A 24,768-nucleotide genomic window follows, 5' to 3' on the forward strand; every position below is an offset into this window, starting at 1 on the left:
GGAAGCCGAGCGGGGAGCAGGGACTCTCATCCCCACTGGACTGTAATGAGATCCGCCCCCTCCCCAATCCCAACTCCCTTAGACGTCAGTAGTGGAGACCGTATGGGGAGCCTGGACTTCGACCCCATCGACAGGAACCAGGTGGCCCTCCCCCTCCCCACCACCCTGACAAAGGTGGGGGGGTTCTTCTGGAGAGTCAGGACTTTCACCATTGTCTCGGGGTAAGGAGGCTCCTGCCCCATCCCCCATGTGGTCAGAGGAGGCCACACGGGAGGCAAGAAGGAGGCACTTCGACTCCTCTGGGCCAGGGGTATCGATGGAGACCTCGTAGGGAGCTGGGACTCCCGCCTCTGCCCCGGGATGAGAAGCCTCATCCCTTCCGGGATCAACGCACGCCTCATGGGGAACCGAGCTTCTGCACTACCTTGGTGGAACCCGGGCGATGCCCTCCCTTCCCCTGCCAAAGTCCGCTCACACAGAAGGTTTAAGTCCCAAGGTCTCGTAACACAACGCTCCAAGTTTTTAGGTTTTAGAAACTACTTAACCATTTTCATGTGTTTAGTTCGGTGGCATTACGTACTTTCTTGTGGCTGTACAATCATCACCACCGTCCGTCCCCAGCACTTGTCCATCTTCCTGAACTAAACTCTGTACCTGCTAAACGCTAATGAGTAAGGCATTAAAAGTCTCCATCACCACCCCCTGGCAACCACCGTTCTATACTTTCTGTTTCTATGGAAATGACTATTCGAGGCACCTCACATAAGTGGAATCATAGAGTATTCGTTTTTTGGGGTCTGACTGATGTCACTCGGCGCAATGTTTTCAAAGTTCATCTCTGCTGTAGGCTGTGTCACGATTTTCCTTCTTGTTCTTTTAGGCTGAATGATACTCCATAGTCTGTATATACCCCAGTGTGTTGATCTATTCATCCATCCGCGGACATTTGGGTTTTTTCCATTTTTCGGCCGTTGTGAGCAAGTGTCTTTTGCTTCCTTAGTTAATCCCTGAGTATTTTATGCTCCTTGCTACTATTGTTAATGCAGTCGGGTTCTTAATTTGCTTTTCAGGTTATTCATGGTGAGGGTGGAGAAGTACAACTAATTTGGGGGTGTCAGTTCTGTGACCTGCAACTTTGCTGAATTCAGTTATTAGTTCTTACAGTTTTTGCGTGTGTGTGTGGGGGGGGATCTCTAGAGATCACGTCATCTGTGAACAGAGATAATTTTAATTATTCTCCAATTTGGACGACTTTTCTTTTTTTTTAATTTTTTTTTTAACGTTTATTTATTCTTGAGACAGAGAGAGACAGAACATGAACGGGGGAGGGTCAGAGAGAGGGAGACACAGAATCCGAAACAGGTTCCAGGCTCCAAGATGTCAGCACAGAGCCCGACGCGGGGCTCAAACTCACAGACCGCGAGATCATGACCTGAGCCGAAGTCGGACGCCTAACCGACTGAGCCACCCAGGGGCCCCAAGGACGACTTTTCTTTCTTTCTTTGTCTTGCCCATTTGCTCCGGCCCGGCCTTCCAAGACAATGTTAAACTGAAGAGACAAAAGCAAGTATCCTTGTCATATTCCTGGTCTTTAATAAAAAAAAAAAACAAAAACAAAAACAAAAAACTTGTATTTTTTTCACCATTGAGTTTGATATTAGCTGTGAATTTTTCATACGTGGACTTCGTTATGTTGAGGTACTTCTATGTCTAGTCCCTTGGGTATTTCTAGAAAGAAAAGGTGTGGATTTTGTGAAATGCTCGCTCTGCGCCCCTTGAGATGATCGTGTGGGGTTTTTCCCTTCATTCTGTTAATGTGATGTATTATGTTGAGTTTTGCACTCTGAACCGTCAATGCATTCCAGGAATAAATCCCACTCGGTCATGACATACGATTTTTTTTAATACGCCGCTGAATTCAGTTTGCTAGCGTGTTGCTGAAGATTTTCACAGCATAGATGCACAGATATATTGGTCTGTAATATTCTTGTCTATTCTCGCTTTGGTATTGGGATGATGCTGGGCTCATCGATATGAGTGGGGAACGCTTCTTTCCTCTTCGATTTTTTTGGAACAGTTCGAGAGGGATTGGTTTCACTTCTTCTTTAAATGTTTGGCAGAATTAACCAGTTTAAGCCATCTAGTCCAGGGCTTTTCTTTGTTGAGAAGGTTTTGATGGCTGGTTCACTCTCCTTCCTAGTTACAGGTCTATTCAGATTTTCTATTTGTTCATGATTAGTTTGTGTGTCTTTAGGAATGTATCCATTTCACCTTAGGTTACCCAATTTTTTGGCATGCGGTTGTTTATTGTGCTTTCTTATAATCCTTTTATTTCTGTAAAATCAGTAATAATGTCCCCACTTTCATTTCTGATTTTAGTTATTGGAGCTGTGTCTCTTTTTTCTTGTCAATGTGGATTTGTCAAGTTTGTGGATCTTTTTTTTTTCTGAAGAACTAAATGCTGGTCTTGTTGATATTTTCTATTGTTTTTCTATTCTCTTTTTAAAAAATTTATCTCTACCTTAATCTTTATTATTTCCTTCCTTCTGCTAGCTTTAGGTTTAGTTTGCTCTTTTTTCCCCCTAGTTCCGTAAGGTATAAAGTTAGATTGTTGATCTGAGAACTTTCATCTATTTTCATGCAAGCATTTATGGTTATCAAAATTTCTAGGTTTTGACTAAAAAAAATCACTCATCTTACCAAGGATCAGGAAGATCTGAAACGGAAGTTTTAAAGAGAGACTCAATGGATGCCACACCAAGAGATTTTACAATTATTCGACAAGAACTTCAAGCAGCTATCATAAAAATGCTTCAGCAAGCAACTATGAGCACCCCGGAAAAGAAGAAAAATAGAAAGTCTCAGCAAAGAAGTGGAAGAGATAAGAGCCATCTGGAAATTTTAGAGCTGAAAAATACAATAACCAAAATTAAAAAAAAAAACAAAACGAAAACAACACCTCAGAGGATGAATTCAGCAGGAGCTTGTAACTGTTGTCTAATATCAGGCAAAGCAGCCCCTGGATGTATCGATGAACTAGGAGGACATTGACAGATTTCTAGGAAGTTCATACAATTTATAAAATATTTATATTAATAATATTTTATCCATACAAATATAACCTATTGAAGATGGAAGATTTCTTCTTATTTGACAGTGCTTCCCATGCACTCAAAGAAGCCAAATTATTTTTAATATCTCTCTTTTTACAAAAGTGAAAGAACAAATTCTTTTTGATTTTCCAGGGACCCTCTAAGAAATCTCAAGGTCGATTTGAATCAAGATTTCATTTAGGATTTGATTTGGGGCGGTGTCTGGGTGGCTCAGTTGGTTAAGCATCTGACTCTTGATTTCAGCTCAGGTCATGGTCTCACAGGATCGAGCCCCATGTCGCCTGGGACTCTGTGCTGACAGCACGGAGCTGCTTGGGATTCTCTCTCCCTCTCTCTCTGCCTCTCCCTCACACATGTGCACTCTCTCTCAAAAATAAACAAACATTAAAAAAAAAAAAACACCAAAAAACATGATTTGATTTGGGAAGGCAAAATTCAAAAGTTGTCAAAAAGATAAAAAAAGTTTGAATACTTGGAACATGGGATCATGGGTCACTAAAAAAATGCTTGGCCACCTATTTAACCAGTGATAATAAAAAAAATTCAACATTTGATAAAGTTCAACATTCATTCATGATAAAAATTCCCAGGAAAAACAGGAAAATAGAGAACCTTCCTCAACTTGATTAAGAGCATTCACAAAAAGCCTACACTTAACATTATACTTAATGATGAGAGACTGACTGCTTTTTCCCTCTAAGTTTCAGAAAAAGGCAAAAATGTCCACTCTCACCACTTTTAGCTGACATATACAGGAAATTCTACCTGTGCACTAAGCTAAGCAAAGGAAATAAAATGCACATATGACAGAAATAAAATTATCTCTATTTGCAGATGACATGATTGTCTATGCAGAATATACCCAAGGAATCTACCAAAAGAAACAAAAAAAACCTCTAGAGCTAATAAGTGACTTCAGCAGTGTCACAGAATACAAGACAAATATACATAATTAAGTTCTATTTGTGCATATTAGCAATGGGCAATGAACACCAATATTAAATACAATTTATAAGCACTCAAAAACAATAACAACACCAACAACAACCCAGCAAATACTTAGGTGTAAATCTAACAAAGCCTGTATAGGATGAGTATACTGAACACTACAAAATATCGAGGAAAGAAATCAAAGATCTGAATAAATGGAGAGACTTACCATGTTCATGGATTGGAAGACTCCACATAGTAAAGGTGTCAATTCTCCCCAAGTTGATATATAAGTTTAACATTCAAAGTTCCTTTCAAAATCCTGGAGAGATTTCTATAGAGATAGACAAGATTGTTCTACAATTTCTATGGAAGGCAAAGGAGTCAGAACAGCTAAAACATTTTTGAAAAAGAATAACAAAATGGGAGGAATCACTCTACCCTATTTCAGGACTTATTATACAAGTATAATACTCAAGATTGTGTGGTTCTGGCAGAAGGAGAGACACATAGGATAACATAAGAGAATAGAGAACCCAGAAAGAACCCACCCAGATACAGCAAACTGATTTTGACAAAGATGTCAAAGAAATCATTAGAAGGATTGTCTTTTCAACAAACTGTGGTTGAGTAATTGTACATCTACAGGCAGAAATAAAGAAATAAATAACCCCAACCTAACCTCGCATTTATTTAAAAAGTAACTCAAAATGGATCTTAGATTTAATGTAAAACATAAAACTATGACACTTTTAGAAAATAACATGAAAGAAAATCTTTCAAACCTATGACTTGTGAAGAGTTCCCAGACATGACACCAAAGCATAATCCATAAAATGAAATATTGAAAGGCTGGGCTTCATCCAAGCGGGGGGGAGGGGGGGGAAACTTTGACACTGTAAAAAACTCTCTTATGAGGATGAAAAATCAAGCTACAGACTGGGAGAAAATTTGCAAACCACATATCTGATAAAACTCATATCTCCAATATATAAAGTTCTCTCGAAACTCACCATTGAAAAAATCCAGTTAGAAAATGGGCAAAGACAGGAGGAAACAGTTCACTGAAGAAGATATACAGATAGCAAACAAGCACATGAGAAGACATCCAACCTCACTAGCCATTAAGGAAACACAAATTAAGACCACGAGGAAATATCCCCATACCTCCTGCAAGCCCGGATTCAGAGAGGCTGGATCACTCACATGCTGCCGGTGAGAAAGGAAATGTTGCAGCCACCCTGGAAAAGAGTGTGTTCATTTCTTTGAAAACTAAACATGCAACTACCATATGATAAAGCAATGGAAATACTTGGCATTTATCCCAGAGATATAAGAACTTAGGTCCACACAAAAACCTGTACGCGATTGTTAACAGCGGTTTTATTGGTAGTAGCCCCAAGGTGGAAAACAACCAAAATGGCGGGCTTAATGGGTGAACTGGTTAAACTGTGGTACATCCGCCCCATGGGGTGCTACTTACCAGTTACTAGGAATGGACCTCTGTGTGTATCCACAACAGCTTGGATATGGATCTCAAGGGCGCTATGCTGAAGGGGAACTAAGGTCAGAACATGGTATGTTCTATGATTGTATTTGTATAACATTTTTGAAATGAAAAACTTGTAGAGACAGAAAACGAATTCGTGGTTGCCAGGGGTTAGGTTAAGGGGAAAGGAGGGGGCTCAGTGTGATTATCAAGGAGTAGCCTTTTTGTAGTTTGTGGGGATGGAACAATTCTGTATCTTGACTGTGACGGTGATCGCATGTATCCACACATACAATGAAAATGACATAAAAACGTTACATAATCCAAAAAATGACCGTGGCGTTGCCCCAGAATCGGATCCTTGTTATTTCTATTATACTACGTGTATGGACTACGTCACCATTGGAGAAACCGAGTGAAGGGTCTTTGGGACTTCTCGGTACTTACTATTCACAACCTGGGAATCTATAATTATCTTGAAATAAGGCTTTTTAACCTTTGAAAAAGAATAATAGCTTTGGAATTGGGTAGACCTCACTGTTTTTTTAATCACCTTCCTTTTCCCCCTAAGTTGTGGCCCAAACTTGGCCTTCTTCTTCACATTCGATGTTCCGGAAAGAGTTGCCCACATTCTGCCTCCACGTCCCACCCCACTCACTCTTCTCCCCTCCCCTGCGCCTCCACTCTACACTTCACTGGCAACTTCCTCGTTGCAAAATGGGACTGAAACTTCTCAGTACTTGCTGCACCCAAAAGGTGCAGGAAGAGAAAAGAAGCAGCAAGCCAGAGAGAGACGTCTATACTGCAAATCTGACTGTTTCTCTCCAAATGAAAATCTCTTTGGTGGCTCCACACCATCTTTGACAAAATTCACCCTTCTGCCCTCTGAATGTTTCTGATACACCTGCTATGCATCAGACAGTGTTCTAGGCCCAGGGGCTAGACTATTCAGTAGCTTTTACTTGGCTGAACGAGGAAAAAGCAAAGTCCGTATCTTCACGGGGCTCCCGTTCTACTCGATGCTGGCGTGGGAGACAGAGAAGAAACAGAAGAAAAATAAAGCAGGGTAGGTGGCCAGAGTGGCATGCTACTTGATAGCTTATCAGAGGAAGTGTCTCTGCTTAGACGATGACATTTGGAGCAGAGGCCTGAGGGAAGTGAGGAAGAAAGCCTGTATCTATCTGAGGGAAGAGCATTCCGGGCAGAGAGAGAGGCAAATGCAGAGGTTAGGACTGAAGCGCGCTTGCAGAACAGCAAAGACTCTAATGGGGCTGGAGCAGGGCGGGGTGGTGGGGTGGAGGGTGTGGAGGAGGGATGGGCTCAGAAAGGTGGTGGGGCCAGATGGTAGGACCTCGTAAAGGCTATAGGGCCAGCCCTAGGAAGCTTCTCATGACCCACCCCTTCTGCCACACTCTCCACCTTCCTCCCTGTAGTCACCTCGAACACCTGTTCCTCTCTCAGCCTGGCCAAGCCCTACTTATTCAAAGATCCGTCTGGACACGCACTCTTCTGGAAGGCTGTCCCTGACCCCCCAGGCTACATGGGGCCTCCTTCCCCTGCTTTCTTGGTTTCTGCAGCTGGGCCTTAGAGAGCTTATCTCTACGACCGGGAATTTTCTCTCTAGGCTGGTCACTCTTGGGTGCCCAGGCTCTGGTGCAGCGATGGCTAAGACCAGACACAGAGATGTTTGAATGAGTGACCGCCTGGGCCCTCTGGCCTCTGCCCGAGCAGAGAGGCAGAAGCCCCCGCGTGCTCCTCTTTGGCTCTGAGCAACGGCCCAGTCGGAACCCATCCTGTGTCCCTGGCTCCTGGTTCAGGCTTCGGGGAGCAGGGTGTGGCCCAAGGCAGGAGAGGCCTCTGGGTACTGGTGCGATGACATTTTTTGTCGAATAAATTTAAGAGGAGGAACTGAAGGTACTGAGTTAATAGATTAGGTGCTTCTTCCCAGTTTTCTGTTCTCACCAGCATGCGACCTTGTTCTGACTCGGTGAATCATCCGAGATTGGATTCTTCATTTACTTCAGCGAGAACATTCGGATGAAGCGTGGGGTTGGATGGCTCTCCTCCTGCAGAGCTGGTGGAGGGGGTGGGGACCCGCGCTCTCTCTGTAGACAGTGTCTTTCTCGAACTGCACTTTGGATCTGAAAATTGTTTTCTTTTTTCATTTAAATTTTTTTTTTTTTTTAAATTTACATCCAGATTAGTTAGCATCTAGTGCAACAATGATTTTGGGAGTAGATTCCTTAGTGCCCCTTCCCCATTTAGCCATCCCCCCTCCCACAACCCCTCCAGTAACTCTCAGTTTGTTCTCCATTTTTATGAGTCTCTTCTGTTTTGTCCCCCTCCCTGTTTTTATATTATTTTTGCTTCCCTTTCCCTTATGTTCATCTGTTTGGTCTCTTAAAGTCTTCAAATGAGTGAAGTCATATGATATTTGTCTTTCTCATCCCTTTTGTCCCCAGAACTTCATTTCTAGACATGATCCTGAAGAGCAGGTCAGAAATATTTGTACAAGAATATTCAGCACGGAGGGCGCCCCGGGTGGGGGTGGGGGGGGCTCGCTCGGTTGAGCGTCTGGCTCTTGATTTCGGCTCAGGTCATGGTCTCAGACCGTGGGATCAAGTCCCGTCATGGGCTCTGCATTGACAGTGAGGAGTCTGCTTGGGATGCAGTCTCTCTCCCTCGCTCTCTGCCTCTCCCCCACTTGTGCGTATGCACGCACTCTCTCTCTCTCTCTCTCTCTCTGCTCCTCCCTGACTCGCACACATGCACATGTGTGCTCTCTCTCTCTCTCTCTCTCAAAATAAATAAACTTAAAAAAAAAAAACCTCTTAAAAAAAAAGCAAGAATATCCAGTGTTGTACTAGCATTCGTATTGAAAAATGGGAGGTGGCCCATGCCTCACGCGCGTGCCTGGTGAAGTAAATATGGTATAGCCCTGTGACAAACTACATGCGATCCTTCGAGATTATCTTGGATAATTTGGCTACAGGGAAATAAATGCGATGCTAAGTGAGAAAAATGGAAAACTGTTTGATACAAACTGTACCCCTCCCCCTTCACAATGTCGTAAGTGGCTACAGCTGAGTTGTGAAATCTTGTTTTTATTTTTGTTGTAAATCTTTTTAAAGTCTTTTTTAAAATTTTGTTTAATGTTTATGTATTTTTGAGAGAGAGAGAGAGAGAGAGAGAGAGACAGAGCACGAGCGGGGGAGGGGCAGAGACAGAGGGAGACACAGAATCCGAAGCAGGTTCCAGGCTCTGAGCTGTCGGCACAAAGCCCGATGCGGGGCTTGAACTCATAGGACAGGAGATCATGACCTGAGCCACCCAGGCACCCCTACAGTCATTTTTAAAAAGAAAATATGTATTGCTTCTCGGCCTTTTGGCTAAGATCAAGTGTGAAAGGAAATATATAGTTGCTAAAAAAGATTTACAACGGGCGCCTGGGTGGCTCAGTCGGTTAATCATCTGACTTTGGCTCAGGTCATGATCTCATGGTTTGAGGGTTCAAGCCCCACATCAGGCTCTGCTGACAGCTCAGAGCCTGGAGCCTGCTTCGGATTCTGTGTCTCCCTCTCTGCCCCTCCCCTGCTCTCGCTCTCTCTCTCTCTCTCCCTCTCCCTCAAAAAATAAACATTAAAAATTATTTTAGGGGCGCCTGGGTGGCGCAGTCGGTTAAGCATCCGACTTCAGCCAGGTCACGATCTCGCGGCCCGTGAGTTCGAGCCCCGCGTCGGGCTCTGGGCTGATGGCTCAGAGCCTGGAGCCTGTTTCCGATTCTGTGTCTCCCTCTCTCTCTGCCCCTCCCCCGTTCATGCTCTGTCTCTCTCTGTCCCAAAAATAAATAAACGTTGAAAAAAAATTATTTTAAAAAATAAACAAATAAAAATGACTACAGCATTCATTATGAAATATTTCAAATATGAAAAAATACAGAAAAAAAATTGAATGAGCAGAAATGCCTTAGGTCTCTACCTCCCACAAGAAACACTTAATTGCAGATCGATTATGGCACATAAATATGGAAAACAAAATAGAGAAACCTTGAGAACACAGAAAGATAGATGCTTTAGGACTTCAAGATAGCGAGGGCTCTCTAATAAGACCTGTACTATTTACATATTGCTGCCTAACAAACCAGCCCAACATTTAGGGCTGGGATTCTCTCAAAGTAACGGCTAATTTTTCATTGTTGGTGATTCTACAGGTCAGCAGTTTAGGCTAGGCTGAGCTGGGCAGTTCTTACGGTCTTTGCTGGGCTCGCTCAGGCAACCATGGCCAGCTGCCAGGTTAGCTGAGCCGGCTGTGGGCTGGGGCCACTGGGGTGACGGGGCCACATCCTTCATCATCCAGTAGGCTAGCGTGGGTTCATTTACACGGCAGCAGGCAGAGCTCCCGAAGTCCTCTGAGCTCAGAATAGCCACAGCATCACTTCTGCCGTCTTCCCTTGGCCGAAGCAAGTACAGAGACTCCAGAAGGATAGAGATAGAACAGCACCTCCTAACAGGACGAGGTGCTACAAAGACACGTTGCAGAGGCATGAACACCTACGGCAAAGATATTGCAGCCGTTTATGCATTTAAGGAGAAAATAAAATACACACACCATAAAGGGAAAGGTTGATACAGTCGAAAACATTAACATTTAAAACTCCTGGGGCGCCTGTGTGGCTCTGTCAGTTAAGCGTCTGACTCTATTTTGGCTCAGGTGGTGATCTCATGGTTCATAGGACCGAGCCCTTAGTAGGCAGCTCAGAGCCTGCTTGGGATCCTCTCTCTGCCCCTGCCCTGCTCTCTCTCTCTCTCTCTCTCAAAATAAATAAAATAAACTTAAAAATAAAATAAAATTGGGGCACCTGGGTGGCTCAGTCATTTCAGTGGCCAACTTCAGCTCAGGTCATGATCTCACGGTTCGTGAGTTCGAGCCCCACATCCGGCTCTGTGCTGATGCCTCAGAGCCTGGAGCCTGCTTCGGATTCTGTGTCTCCCTCTCTCTGCCCCACCCCTTGCTTGCTCTCTGTCTGTCTCTCTTTCGAAAATAAACATACATTTAAAAAATTAAAAAAATAAAATAAATTTAAAACCCTTGAATAAAAAATGATATCTTGACTATGTATTCCTTTTATCATCTTAAAGTTAAAACAAAGATTTCAGGATGCTGTACCAGACCACATTTTTTTTAAGGCATTGAAGAAATCATCTATGTAAAAAATCTGAACTTCAAATTGAGGAGATGATTGGATACACATTCTCATTATGCCTGGACGCTTTCTCCTCAAACAGCGTATTATAAGACTGAGTTGAATAGTGAAGTCCACTTTGCACATTTGAAAAAGAATTCCTTCCATGGAAATTATCATTCTAGGGCACACCTACTATGCCGAATAAGGTATTGCCTATTTGAAATTGTGTGTCTTTACCTTAATTCTTCTCATTTCAGAACGAGTATTGAACCAATCACCGGAATCCTGGGAGGAGGTTCTCTTCTTAGAGAAGCAGGATAATTGAGGGGGTTGATCTTTTGTGTCCCCGGGAGAGAGAGAAGAGAAAGGAGCGGAGTCCAGGAACAGAGGGAGCCACAATATTTTTTCCAGAACCAGCGTTCAGAAGTCTGCCCTCACCCTTTGGTATGACTCGGGATTTGCCCCCAGCGCCAGCCCCCTGTGGCCACTCTGAGGCCAAGTATGAACATTTTGGGGTCAGACCACGCAATGACTCATCCTCGCGGCGTGTGCCCGTCAACGGCGCAAGGAGAGGGGGAGGGGGCTTCTCAAGGATGCCAACCCACCTCTGCGGGCAGCAAGGAGCTGCTGGGTGTGTCCAAACGACTAGAAGCCAAGCTTCCAGCTAAGAAAAGCAGACCTGGTTCCTATCCCCACAGGAGAAAAAAGAGAAAGGGAAAAAAAAAAAACAAAACAGACTAAGAGGAGGGGGCACAGAATCTTCCAGATGCCTGTTTCCTCCATCCTCCCTTTGTAATTACCCACAGCAGCAGCCGGCATCCTGGAGCGAGCCAGGTCTGGGCTCTGAGACCTACGTAAAGGGCCCTTGGGGTCATGAGTCACCTGTGACTCTGACAGCTCAACAAAGGTGACAGCTGAGAGGGATGTGGTCTCTTTTACCCAGCCGTGCACGGCCCCTTCCCGCCAAAGTGGGGTGTGACACATATCTCCCCCCCCTCGCTACCTGCAAGCCCAGCTCTCCTTGGGTGGGGGAAGGGGGCGGGCAGGATGGTTCCTCGTTTGTATACATCAGGGCCCTGTTTGCATGGATCCCCCGCAGCACCGGGGCTCCAGGACAGCCGGCCCAGACCCGAGGGACCTCGAAGCCCCGTGGGGAAGGCCCGCAAAACAAAAGAAGGCCTGGTCCCTCACCCGTACACAGAGAGCCGCTCCCAGCCCTGTCTAGGCACGGGCCACATGGTCTGGTCACTGAGGGCCGGGAAGCGGGGACCCAAGGCTGACCCAGTGGGGGGCAGGGGAGTGGGCAGAGAAGGCAGGCGGGGAGACTGGCGTGCCGGACAACCGTCCTCAGATGGGCACTGTGAGTACCAGGCCAAGGACGGCCTCCACACCCAGTGAAGAAGCTGGTGGCCGTGGGTGTTGGGGGCAAGGAACATCCTTCCGTCCCAGTTTGCTCCACAACGGTGAGAAGAGGAAGAAAACAGTTTTATTATTGAACAAGCGTGGAAGCCGATTGCAGCGCGCCCACACGGGAGGCTCCGTGGAGATGACACAGCCGGAAAGACAGTGTGCCATTTTTTGTGCCACCGAACAGCCACAATCCATTGTGAACACGTGCCCAAGACTAAGGGTAGCCCGTCGTCCCACAGGAGGGCCTGGCCGCGCCGTCTGCGTTCTCCACGCGGTTACCCGAGTTCGCCCACCGGCTCCGGGAGCTGGTTGTGCCGGTGAGTTTGCCTTTGCCTCTAGGACAAGCCGGCTGTCACAGCCTGGAGCGTGGTGACAGGCACGGTGGGACCCGCAGACGTTGATGTTTGCATTTCAAAGAGATAATGAGGACCGTTAAGCTGTTACAGAACACGCCCGGGCTTTAAAGCTGGCGAGAAGTGTACAAATAATTCACACTTGGATTCCTACCTATTCCTACGCGTGTTGTATACACGAATTCCAACGTGTCAAAGGGACAGAGGACGAATTCACAAGCACTGGGTTTCTCCTGGGAATGCTCTACAAAAGAGAAGCCTCTCTTCCCCTTTCCGGCCACTAGACAAGTTCAGCTTTAAATTTACCTTACATGGGGGAGGGTAGGGCGCTAAGACATGGGTGGGGCCTGGGCCTCCTTCCCCAAGTTCTGGGACATTCCAAAGCCGGCTTCCTTACACATTTCCAGGAGGACATGACTGGGAAGCATGTGATGGCCTACAGCTGACACGAGGGGAATTTTTCCAGGACCTGGGAGGTGGGAACTGCTTTCCTGCCGGAGAGACACATGCCTCTGGCTTGGTTAGAGGTGACGTTTTGTTCGAGGGACTTGCCAGATACAGTCGGTGTTATCTCTGCAAACGATGCCTAAAGTCCTCTGTGGGGTCCGGAGTCACTGAGATGCTCTCGTGGGAACTTTGTGCACCGGACGTGCTTGGCCAGGTGTGAAACCGACTCTCCTCGCAGGGCCAGCCTCAGAAGGACCAGTCCATGGGCCCCTGGTGGGGGGAGTCTCTTTCTGTGGGCTGAGTCCCGGGGGCGGGGGGTGCTTTCTGACATTTAAGCCATCCCACCTCTGCGTGGAGTGCAGTCATTTCCAGGAACAGAAAATGGCAGACGTTTCTAGAGCGGCTTCTGCAAACCACAGGTGTTGTCCCCCGTAGCCCAACCCACTACCTCGAACCACGGGTGTCACGGAGACCACTGTGACCTGAGCAGGAGGAAACATTCTCTCTCAAGGACCAGGGTAGCTCCCCCCCCCCCCCCCGCTCCCCTGCCAGGTAATTGTGGAAATCACTCTATTGCATCCTGGAAGCCCCTTCCCCAAGAGAAATAATGCAGATTTGGCCACACAGACACGCAAAGATTCCAAGGGGGAGAATATGGTGCTAGGACTCCAGAAGAAAGGGGATGTGTTCAGAAGCAGCAGAAAACCATCATGATGTCCTCGTTTTCTTCCGTGTTAATTTCAGACCATGGCAAGGCCTGATTCAAACAGCCCCTCCTCCCTGCAGTCTTCCTGCTTTCCCCCCATCTCCCCATCCCCCCCAGCCCAGAGCCCGCGTTTGCCTTCACCCACAGCACCCTCCTATCCACCGAATGAATAAAAGACTCTGATACCCTTAAGTTTTCTGACTTCAAGAGATGGTCATTGTAGAACATCTGGAAAAGCACAAAGAAAATTAAAATCACAAATAATCCCCCCCCATCTGGATGGATATTTTCCCATTCTTCGTCCTGTGAATTTTATGTATCCTACAACGAAAAAAAAAAATAAGAACCAGACTGAAGGTGTTGCTTTGTAAGCTGTTTTTGGCCTCTTAATCTTACCACGCATTCTTCTACAGTATCATCTTGTCGCTTATGGACCACAGTTTATTTGAGCAAAGCAAGTAAAAGCGCTCTGGGGGCACCTGGGTGGCTGAGCTGGTTAAGAGTCCGACTTCATAGGGGCGCATGGGTGGCGCAGTCGGTTAAGCGTCTGACTTCAGCCAGGTCACGTTCTCGCGGTCCGTGAGTTCGAGCCCCGCGTCGGGCTCTGGGCTGATGGCTCAGAGCCTGGAGCCTCTTTCCGATTCTGTGTCTCCCTCTCTCTCTGCCCCTCCCCCGTTCATGCTCTGTCTCTCTCTGTCCCCAAAATAAATAAAAACGTTGAGAAAAAAAAAAAAAAAAAAAAAAGAATCCGACTTCATTTCTGCTCAGGTCACAATCTCACAGTAGCGGGACTGAGTCCCAGGTCAGGCTCCTTGCTGAACATGGAGCGTGCTCGGGATTCTCTCTCTCTCTCTCTCTTCCTTTGACCCTCCTCCATTTGGGTGTGCATGCACTCTCTCTCTCTCTCTCTCACTCTCCCTCAAAATAAATACACATTTAAAAAAAAAAGTGTGGGCTCTGGGGTGTAATTGCCTGAATTGAAATCGTGGCTCAGTGACCTCGAGCAAATCATTTAAGTTCTTCGAGCCTCAGCTTCCTGATCTGTAAAATAGGGATATTCCTCACAGCAAGTTCAAAGAAGAAAACAAGCGTTGCTTACAATCTCCTCCACAATACAAATTACAATTTAAAAAAATGTGCATTTTACCAGCTTATTAACCTCTACTTTCGTAACAACATGAGAGTCTTCTCTATCAAAATCTACAAGGGAAGGCTAAGAGAGAGGTATATCTCTGGAAAACCACAGGTAGAAGACAAAGTGGTTTATTGCTGAGTTATTTATAATATTGAAAAACTGGGGAAAACATCCAGCAAGAAGGACATAAGTAAATCATGGTATAGTCAGCCAATAGTACATAGTTCTCGAAAAATGATGTTTACGGATAAGTTCTGATGACATGGGACGATTTTTATGATGGGATAGTCAGTGAAAAAAAAGGTTACGAAATCGTACGTCACGCATGATTTGGGTGATGGAAAATAACACATGATAACATGTTAGTGTTATCAGTGAGGGAAGAAGAGTGTAGGCGATGGCTGATTCTGCGCATTTGCTGGGAGTTTATTTTTATCCTTGCTATGCTGGAAGGAAGGGTTTCTGCTCTAGAACCTGCCCTTCCCCATCTGCTGCCTCGCAACCAGGGATTTCAGTAATCCTTTTCAGAATCTGTGCACTCAGCTTCCAGTCCGCAGCCTCCTGCTCGGCCCACCCCCCCACTTCCATCCACACCATTTCTGGGGAAAGCCGCTTGATGAGGACAAGGGTTTTCCAGCTTTGCTTTTGACAGCTCCTTGCAAAGCAGCACACATCGTGGTGTGTGTGCTCCTTCATTGGCTTGAGAGCTGCAAGAGTACTTCTGCGTGTTCATAAAACGAAATTGAAAAACTTTGGGGTTTGGTAGGTTTGTAGGAGAGGGAGAATTTCAGATCAGTTTCAATTCCCACCCCTCGTATAATTAACATCGGGAAGCCCAGACAATCTCGTTTCTGACTCTTAGTGAAAAGAAGCCCTTTTTATTTGGGCTTTATTCTGTTTGGTTCTCTTTGTGTGTGATAGCTGCTCACACACGTGTACTAGCCGGAATGGGGTCTCGATTTGACCTAGAGTGGTGAAAAACCGGTGTATGGGCAGGACACACACCAGCTTTCTCTTGATTATGACAGGACACGGTAGGGCAGCCTAGAGAGTCAAGCCTTTGCTCTGGGTTGGAAAGATGACCCAGTCCAGGGCAGGAGTAGCATCAATGGTTGATGCTGGTTGAAGTGGTCGCCTGGAGACCTGAGTTCTAGTTCCGTGTCACCTACTTATCAAGCGTGCAATGGGAGGAAGGCGGGGGGGGGGGGCGGTCATAGCCTCAGTTTCTTCATCTGTAAAATAAGTAGGTTGGCTCCGATGATCCCTTGGATTTCTTTCAGGTTCTGAAACCTCATGATTCTTTCTCAAGCAGGGGAGTAAGGGAGCAGGTATGGGGTGGGAGAGGGTGTGAAGGGAAAGCATTTGAAGGCCTTAATTTGTTTAGGATGGTCTCTTAATAATGGAAATAACAATTGCCATTGGTGAGACCCATTGGTTTCTGGGTCAGAAACAATCCCTACTCTGGGAGTTACTGTACCAAAGGAATAGTTTTTCCTGGAAAATGGACAGGGAGCTCAAACCAGAAGCATAGACAAGGGGATCCCAGATTACAGGACACCATTGTGGTATTTTTCTATAAATATAAACTATGATTAAATATGTTAATAAGGCGTGTTCTGATTAGCTATGGCTCATGTGTAACAAACCACCCCAAATGGTGCTTTAAGCAAAACCAAACTGGAGTTGACTGGGCTAAGCAAGGTGGGTCTTGCTTTGTCTGTCATGTGGTTGCAGAAAGACAGAGGCTGGACCAAGGTCATCCTGAAGGGTTCTTCACTCAGATGTCGGGAGCCTAGGAAGACTGAAATAGCCAGGTATTCAATCTATTCATCAAGCCACGGATGGATCTATCCAGCCACCCATGGATCTATCTATCCATTTCTGGGTCTAACTATCTACCCACCTACCTACCTTCCTGCCTGAATATCTACCTATCTGTTGGTCTCTCTGTGTGGTATGTCCCCAAATAGGCTTCAGCATAGCTAGACCTCTTATGTGGCAGCTGGAGCCCTGGAGTCAGTGTCCCAAAGAAACACTGGTAGAAGCTGCATGACCTTTTCTGATCTGGCTTCAAAGTCGCACAGCACCATTTCTGCCACATTCTATTCACTGAAGCGGCCATAAGAGCTTGTCCAGGTTCAAGAGGAGAGGTCACAGACTCTACTCCTTACTGTGAGGAGTGTCAACGAATTACAAGCATGTTTCAAAACCACCACCAGGAGCAAGGATGAATTAATCAGTATCAACTAATATAATATCGACATTATATATTTACAAAATGAAACCTACAAATTCTGACCAGCATGTAGCGATTGTGCCAAAGGTGAGGCTGGAAAAACAATTTTTTAAAAATAAACAAAAGCTGGCCTGAAGGGCTAGGGCTTACAGCATGGTGGGGGCTGGGAGGAGGCGTGGTGGGAATGGATCCTGGAGAAGGGTGGGGAGGGCTGGAGGCTGCAAGCTTCTTCCCATTCTCCAGCTTACTCTGAAGCCTGAAGGTGAATACCCCTTCCACAGCTGGAGAACTTACAATCAACCTTTTCACTCAGAGAAGAGGAAACGCTCCCCAGTTACCCAAATTACACCACCCAGCCTGGTATACATAAATAGTAATGGGCTGCCCCAAATCACCATTCACACAGGAAAATAAAAGACCAAGATGAGTAAACAGAATAAATAAACCTAGAGGAAGAAGAACTAAGTAAAAACAAACCCCAAATTCTAATTATCCTCATGCAGAGTCAAGATGATGCACCCACAACACAAAAAGTCTATGTATTTAAAAAAAAAAATTTTTTTTAATGCTTATTTATTTTTGAGAGAGAGAGGGAGAGAGAGAGAGACAGCAAGCAGGGGAGGGGCAGAGACAGGGAAACACAGAATCTGAAGCAGGCTCCAGGCTCTGAACTGTCAGCACAGAACTCGATGCGGGGCTCGAACCCACAAACTGTGAGATCATGACCCGAGCCGAAGTCAGACGCTCAACCAACTGAGCCACCCAGATGCCCCCAAAACAGTTTATTTAAAAGGAGCCCTTGGAAACAAAAAGCCTGTTTTAAATCCCTTTTGAAATGTACTTTTAAATTATAATAAATAATTTTTATGTTTTGTTAAATAACGTATTATAATTTGTTTTAAGCCTTTTAAATAAATTTAAATAATTTTAATTAGATACAATAGTTTATTAATTATTATAATAAATATACGACATACAATTTAAAAAAACTCAAAGAAAGAAAGATGACACCAAAAAGTCCAGAAGACCGTGCAGATTAGACTGTAAAATGACAAAAGGCGGATAATTTGAGAAAAAGAGACAAGAAGTGTCCAATGAGGTGAGCCAAAATTTATGCAATAGGGACTTCAGAGAAGGAGAAAAGTAAAAATGGAGAGGTGGAAATTATTAAGGAAATAATTGAAGAAAATCTCCCAGAGTGGAAAGAAGGCAAAGTTGTATTGTAGCTCAAAAGACCCCAGGGACTCAGCACAGCGAACAGACCGTGATCCACGGAAACAACCTCATGGAATTTCAGAGCACTGATACTAAAGAAGATCCGGACAACCAATGAAAGAGAAAGACCAAGGTTGGCATTATTCTCATCAGCACCACTCAATGTTGGAAGACAGTGCAGGAATTGCCTTCAAAGTCCAAAGAAATAATTTTGTACCTAGAATTTGATATCTTGCCAAACTATCCATCCAGAGTGGAGGAGAAGTAAAGGCTTATTAGACATGCAAGAATTCAGAGAATGAACTCCCATAAGTTCTTTGTGGAAATAAAATTGATGATGTGCTACCTGAGAAAGAGGAAGACAAGAGAACTAAAAAAAAAAAAAAAAAAAAAAAAAAAAAGGAAATTAAACCAGCCTAGAAATACAATGAAAAGAAACTCACACTTCAGTTCAGATGTGCAGTTGGCTTAGCCAAAAGTCGACATATTTTGGAGCACAGAATAAATGATATAATTAAAGAAGTGGAAGGTATTTGTGATATTATGAAGAAGGAATATGTTTCTGTTGTCAATCAACCAAAAATCAGAAAACAGTAAGTTGTGGAAATATACATAGTATATATTTTTCATTTATAATATATAAACACACTTATACATAGTATATTATATATATATTATAATAAAATATGTACACATATATCGTGGCCCAAATACAAAAGCAACCAAATAAAAAATGATTTTGTGTAGCTGATGGAGTCTAGGAAAAGAAGACCCACTTGACCTTGACATCGGTCATCCAATTGGACCTTGACCAATCCATTGTATAGATCTCAACCTAACACCCAATTCTTAGAGAATAATAGTTACAGCATCTTTGTACCTTATATACGGTTTGTTCCCTGGCTTTGCATGATCAGAATTCAATTAGTGACAACGCACGGAAGATAAATTCACCAGAGAGAATGCCCGTGCTATAAATTTGACAAGGGGAAAGAAGTGGTATAGTTGAGAGAAGGTGGGCAGCAGAAAAGAGAGAAGTGGAAGGAAGGAAGGGGTATTAGTTTCCTGTCTTACATGGTGGGGAACCGAGAAGTACTACCTACAGTTAGCGTGTCAGCAAACAGAGACGGAGGGATATATAAAATCATAAGGTTAACCATCAGAAGATATGAAAATACACCCCCCTCCGATGATTTGGAGGTGGGAGAAGGGAGTGATAAGTGAATAAGTCACTCACCTGTCACAGCTGAAAGTCTGTAGATAGTGCCTAAAACTGCTAAACAAAGACCTAGACGGAGTATGTTATCTAGCAGTATCAGTCAAGGTCAATACCTGAGAAAAACAGAAACAATCGAAAGAAGGTACCAATCAGGAGGAAAGCGAGCAAAGGAGTGGGAAAGGCTTACTATTTATGGCTTTCTAGGCTGTTGGCATTTTTATTTCCAGGCACCTATATGTTAATAATTAAAAAGCAAAATAAGAAAAATACCAAAGGATTTGAAAGTAATAGATAGGCGTCGGGTCAAAAAGAGATTGTGCGGGTGATTTATTTACTTCTGTTTTCCAATTAGGTTGTAACATAGTTGTTGTTATTTCCATAATGGAAAAACTCATAAAGAAATGGTTAACACATTATTTTTTTTTTTTATTAAAAAAAAATGGAGGAAATGGAGTTGACTAAGGGAAGAAATCCACCTGAAATATTTGCGGGGTGATTCTAAATGACCACGAAGGCCAGGCCAGCTGTGTGATCTCGTGGAAGTCGCTTAACCCCTATGGACTTCGGTTTCCACCTCCGAAACGTAGAGAAGTTGGCTTTAGAAGTCCTCAGGTCCTGCTCGGCTCCCATAGCTTATGAGTCTCTGAATTCCTAGCAACTCTGAGGATAGCCACTGAAATTATGTGACCCAGACAACCTCGACTACAGAAAGGACTGGGTTCTACTTTCCGTCGTCGTTGAGGGGCTGAGCGAGATTTCCACTTGAAATCTGCAGCTGTGAGGTGCTGCTAAGCTCAGGCTCCTCTAGCAGTATTGCGATCCTTCACTCCAATAGAAAGTAAAGTCCGTGCGAATCTCAACTCTGCTGTTCAAATAGAAAAAAGCCAAAGGCTTCACACACTGAGGACCACGGATGTGCCCCCCCCCCCCCCCCCCCCCCGCAACCCAGGCCCTGCTCAAGCTCTTGAGGAAACCTGTAATCATCTGGGCTTTGGCCTCCAAGCGAGGGGTAAAGCAGCCTTTGTTTTGCGAGAAGAGCAGGAAGTGTGTTGAAAGGCATAACCACAGCAAAATTGCCACATCAAACTGAGAGGTCTCTGAAACATGAGGAAATCACGCACCACAAGAAACCCGGAGGGAACCAAATCCCGCTGTCGCCTCTACCTGTCTGGCCAGGATGCAGACACTTTATCCCAGATGAAGTTCTACCTTTAGTAGGTTATGCACCCCAGAACAGAAATCTTGTGACAGGGTCATGTAACAAGTGATCGCCCTTTGCTTTTTGGAATCATAGTGTCTTTGAACATCTGAGGAGCCAAGACTAAAGAGTATCCACAAGTTGCCAGTAGAGAGTCCCCAATCCCGCCATATGTGCCTTACGTGGTGGGGTTGCCAGCACCACTGGGAAGCTTAGGCCCCACACCAGACCGCCAAATCAAGCTGCCTTCTACCAAAATCTCTGGGTGGTGCATGGGGGCATTACCATTTGACAGGCACAGGTGAACAAGGTGAGCTCGCACACCTGCCCATGTCAAGGACTGAGGATTTAATGACGCACACGGTCAAGCACCTGAACCCACAGAAGCCCCTCCAAAGAAGACGCTGTTGTGTTTTACTGGTTATCACTCCGTATACAGATGAGGACACCCAGGCCCGGGTTGGCAGGACTGGAGAGAAGGCTTAGGGAAATCAGAGACCTGTCCAAGGTCAGACAGTAGTAAAGGGCGCAACCGGGGCTTCAAACCAGATCTCCTTGAATCAGAGACTCGTGCTTTTAACCATTACTTCCAGCTGCCCCCACTCCAGTTGGATGTTTTCAAGTGACTCATTTGAACGGCTGCATCCAGTTGGGAGCGTGTCAAGAACCATTTTCCGGAACGTCATCCTCAGGAGCTCCCTTTCCACCCCCCCCCCCCCCCACCCATCCATCTGGGCAGATATGGATGAGCAGGGAGGGACCCTTCAGAGCTCCGTACCAGAGGGTGTGGTCCTCCTCGGCAATCAAGCCTGAGTCACAGAGGGGCTGAGTGTGACAGCAGCCCCAGAAACACAGCCTAGAAACGCCTGTGTTTAGAAACAGTAGGCCGAGGCTTCCGGGAAAGATGATCTATTTTGCGATGCCTTAAGGTTTCAGAATGACTGTGGGCCCCTTCACCTACCTCCTCTGAGCTAATGCCATCATCTGTCCTCTGAAACCCTTGGGTCTGGAGACAGAGGAGGTTGGGGTGCAGGTAATTGCAGCTGATGAGAACCTTGCTTTTCAAGAATTTGAGCCCCAGGACAATGCTGGTCAGGGCTCCTCAAACCCCTCATGGTACGATGTGGGGAAATGGGGGTTTTATAGAAAGTCATGCATGCTCTTCCCGGAAGCAGGGAAGGGAGATGTGGGAGAACACACTGGTGAGCTTCCCAGAAGCCTCATTTTCTTGGTGACCCTGCACCAGAATCATCTTCTCTATCCGCAAGGACGAGATTCAGCTACAAACAACAGGATAAACAATAATAATAGTGGCTTCAACCAGTGCTTCCCAAACCACCGTGTGCACAACATGACATCTGTGGACATCGTTAAGAGGCAGATTCTAATTCGAAAGGTCCGGGGCGGGCCCTGAGGTTCGGTGTTCCTAGCAAGCTCCTGAAGGATGCCCACGCTGCTGGTCCACAAAGCACACTGAGTAGTGAGGGCTTCCACAGGGCAGAAGTTCATTCCTCCCTTAGGTACCAAAAACCTGGAGGTTGATTCCCCAGCTATGTGGGACCCATAGCGGCATCAGAGAGTCTGACTCTGACCTCTCTGTTCCTCCCTCTTCAGGGGTGGCTTCTATCCATAAGATCGCCTTGTGATCCAAGATGGCTGCTGGCGATGAAGGATCTGTGCTCCAAGCCAGCAACGGGGAGAAGCAGGAGAGAGAAAAAGAGTGGTTCTTCCAGCCAAGCCAGCTTCTCCAAAATATTTTTCTTGCAGGCCGTTGCTGCTTGGCCACCCCCGAGCTGCAGAGAGGCTAAAATTGGGTTTCTTTTCCTAAGAAAAGAGACAATGGGTGGCTGGTGGGCATTTAGAATGTCGGTTCCATCTCTCCAGCTACTCATCACCATTGTGAAACCCCAATGCAGAGAAGCATGACCTTGATAGCCTCTTTTTTCCAGCGGTTATTCTGAGGAGGAAGAGGTCGGGCTCCACTGTGCATCGTCTGGGTGGCTGGTGAGCCATGGCAAGAATAAATTTTAAAAAGTTCTGACGGCAGGGAAAGAAGGAGGAAGAATCGGGCAGAGTCGATTGGATTCTTATACAGTGCTGGAATCTGGAATCTGGTCTATGGTCTGGAATCTGACTATAGTCATGCTTCTGAGGCATGAGATCTATCTTGTTCCCCAAAAAGTGGGCCTCCTCCCGGGGCCCTGACAGCCTCCTCAGGTGCCGGGAACAGATTTCCTCGCTGCGATGTTTTAGCTACAATATTTCATCCTCTCTCGCTGCTCACTGCAGTGCATGCTCCAGCCCCAGCTTCACCCCTGGCTCATGCCCCTGGCACCTGGCCTCACCCGTTCCTGGGTCCCTTCTCTTGCTCTGAAGAGAACCTGCCCGGTGCTTAAGCCTGCCAGAATCACCAGATGTGGCCGCTGACAATTCCTTGATGCTTTGGGTATTTTTCTTCACGCCCAATGTCCCCTCTAACTGAAATTACGTGGCCTATAGCCCCACCCACCCACCTAGGGAAAGCAGTTCTGGGGTGATGCTTAGACAGGGGTGCCCACCGAGGGGACCGGGAGTGGACACCCCACCATAAACTGCTTAGTGGCTCATGACGCGACCTGATGCAAGGGGAACCGACCAAACCAAGGTGAGAGCATGTGCTATGCCAATCAGAGCCTCTCACCAGGGGATCCGACGTGGAGTCACAGGACAGAAAGAGGCACACGCGTGGCCTCTTATTAACGATGCCACCAACTCCTGTTGCTGACGTCCCCAGCTGCCAGCGCCACTGGGCCGGCGTTTTGGGATGTCCAACCTGATGGTGTCCCATCCCGCTGGCCATCTGGGAACTCCGGCTTGAAGGCGATACCGCTTTTCTAAATGTAACCGTGGCTCAGCTGCTGAAACCAAATCCCAACGACACGGCTGAAATAAATGCAGGTCTAAGCTGGCGTCGTGGCTCTAGTCCACAAAGGTGTCAGGGGCCCAGGCTCTTTCTATCTTGTCGCTCTGCCCGCTGTGGCCCCGTCCCCACCTGCACTGTGCTGGGGGGCTCACAGCGTTCCCACCTTCTGCCAGGTGGGAAAGGGCAAAGGACCCGGATGACGCGCCTCTTCCTTTTAGAAGCACAGCCTGGAAGCCACACGGAGAACTTGCACTTGTATGAATCACTGGCCCGAACGCGGTCACGTGGCCACCCGCAGGTGCAAGGAAGGCTGGGACATGTTGGCCCTAGTCTAGGCAGGGAGGTGTCGGGCGAAAAACCCAGGATTGTGTCCCCCGAGAGATAATGAAGAGTAGGGGACGTCTCCAGGTTCTGCCGGTCAGACCAGCTCCCTCTGGAACGCGGGGCTGGAGGGACCACAGATGATTTGCTTCCCGGGAGTGAGAGGAGAGGGAGGGCGACATATGGAAAGATCGCAGCCGTGAGGCCACGAGAGAAGTCAAGAGCCCACGTGGGCCCCAAAGTGCCTGTCACGCGAGACATCACCGTCCTCTCAGGAAACCCCCTTCTCTCAAGGGCCCTGAGGCTCTCAGGAGTCTCTCCTCTGCACGTCCAGGGTACTCAGTCCCGTTGGAGGTGAGGTGCAAAGCAATGTTTGACTAATGGCTCCAGTCTACAGATGAGCAAACTAAAGTCTACACCCTTCACCCGCTGTCCTGGGACCCCTGGCCCTGATCGATAAAAGGGAAAATACAGCAGAATCTCTTGCTTTTAGGCTCTCGATCAGAGAGATGGAAACAAACCACCAACACGTGATGCTATCTGGCTTCCTCCACGTGGAAAGTGCAGCCAGAGATCGAGAGGGCCCTGCCCGCCAAGCCCACAGCTCGGGGTGAGTCACCCGTGACGTGAGGCCGGGGTGTTCACATGGGCACGGAGCACCGGACACATGGGCCTCGCCGAGCGTCCACAGTATGAGGCCTCCCTTGGAGATCACAGTTGACTGAGCCACGGTGCACACGCTGGGGCCTGGGGACACATAGGAAAGGAGAGTAGGCCGGCGCTGAGGGGACAGGATGAGCCTCAGGTCCTGGAGGAGGACATCGTTCCCAGGAGGCAGAAATGGTGCCTGAAGAGGATGACAGTGTGATACTTTGCCTGGCCGCATAACTTTTGAAAACACGAAAGCAA

At 46.4% G+C, this 24,768-nt stretch overlaps 1 long non-coding RNA gene across 1 annotated transcript in view; it reads right to left on the bottom strand.

Annotated features, from left to right (window-relative positions):
* LOC106969046 (uncharacterized) overlaps nucleotides 1-24,768 on the bottom strand; it is a 54,223-nt gene that overhangs the window by 26,583 nt on the left and 2,872 nt on the right. The window lies entirely within an intron of this gene.

The sequence above is a fragment of the Acinonyx jubatus genome, chromosome A2, assembly GCF_027475565.1.
Source record: "Acinonyx jubatus isolate Ajub_Pintada_27869175 chromosome A2, VMU_Ajub_asm_v1.0, whole genome shotgun sequence".
NCBI lineage: Eukaryota > Metazoa > Chordata > Mammalia > Carnivora > Felidae > Acinonyx > Acinonyx jubatus.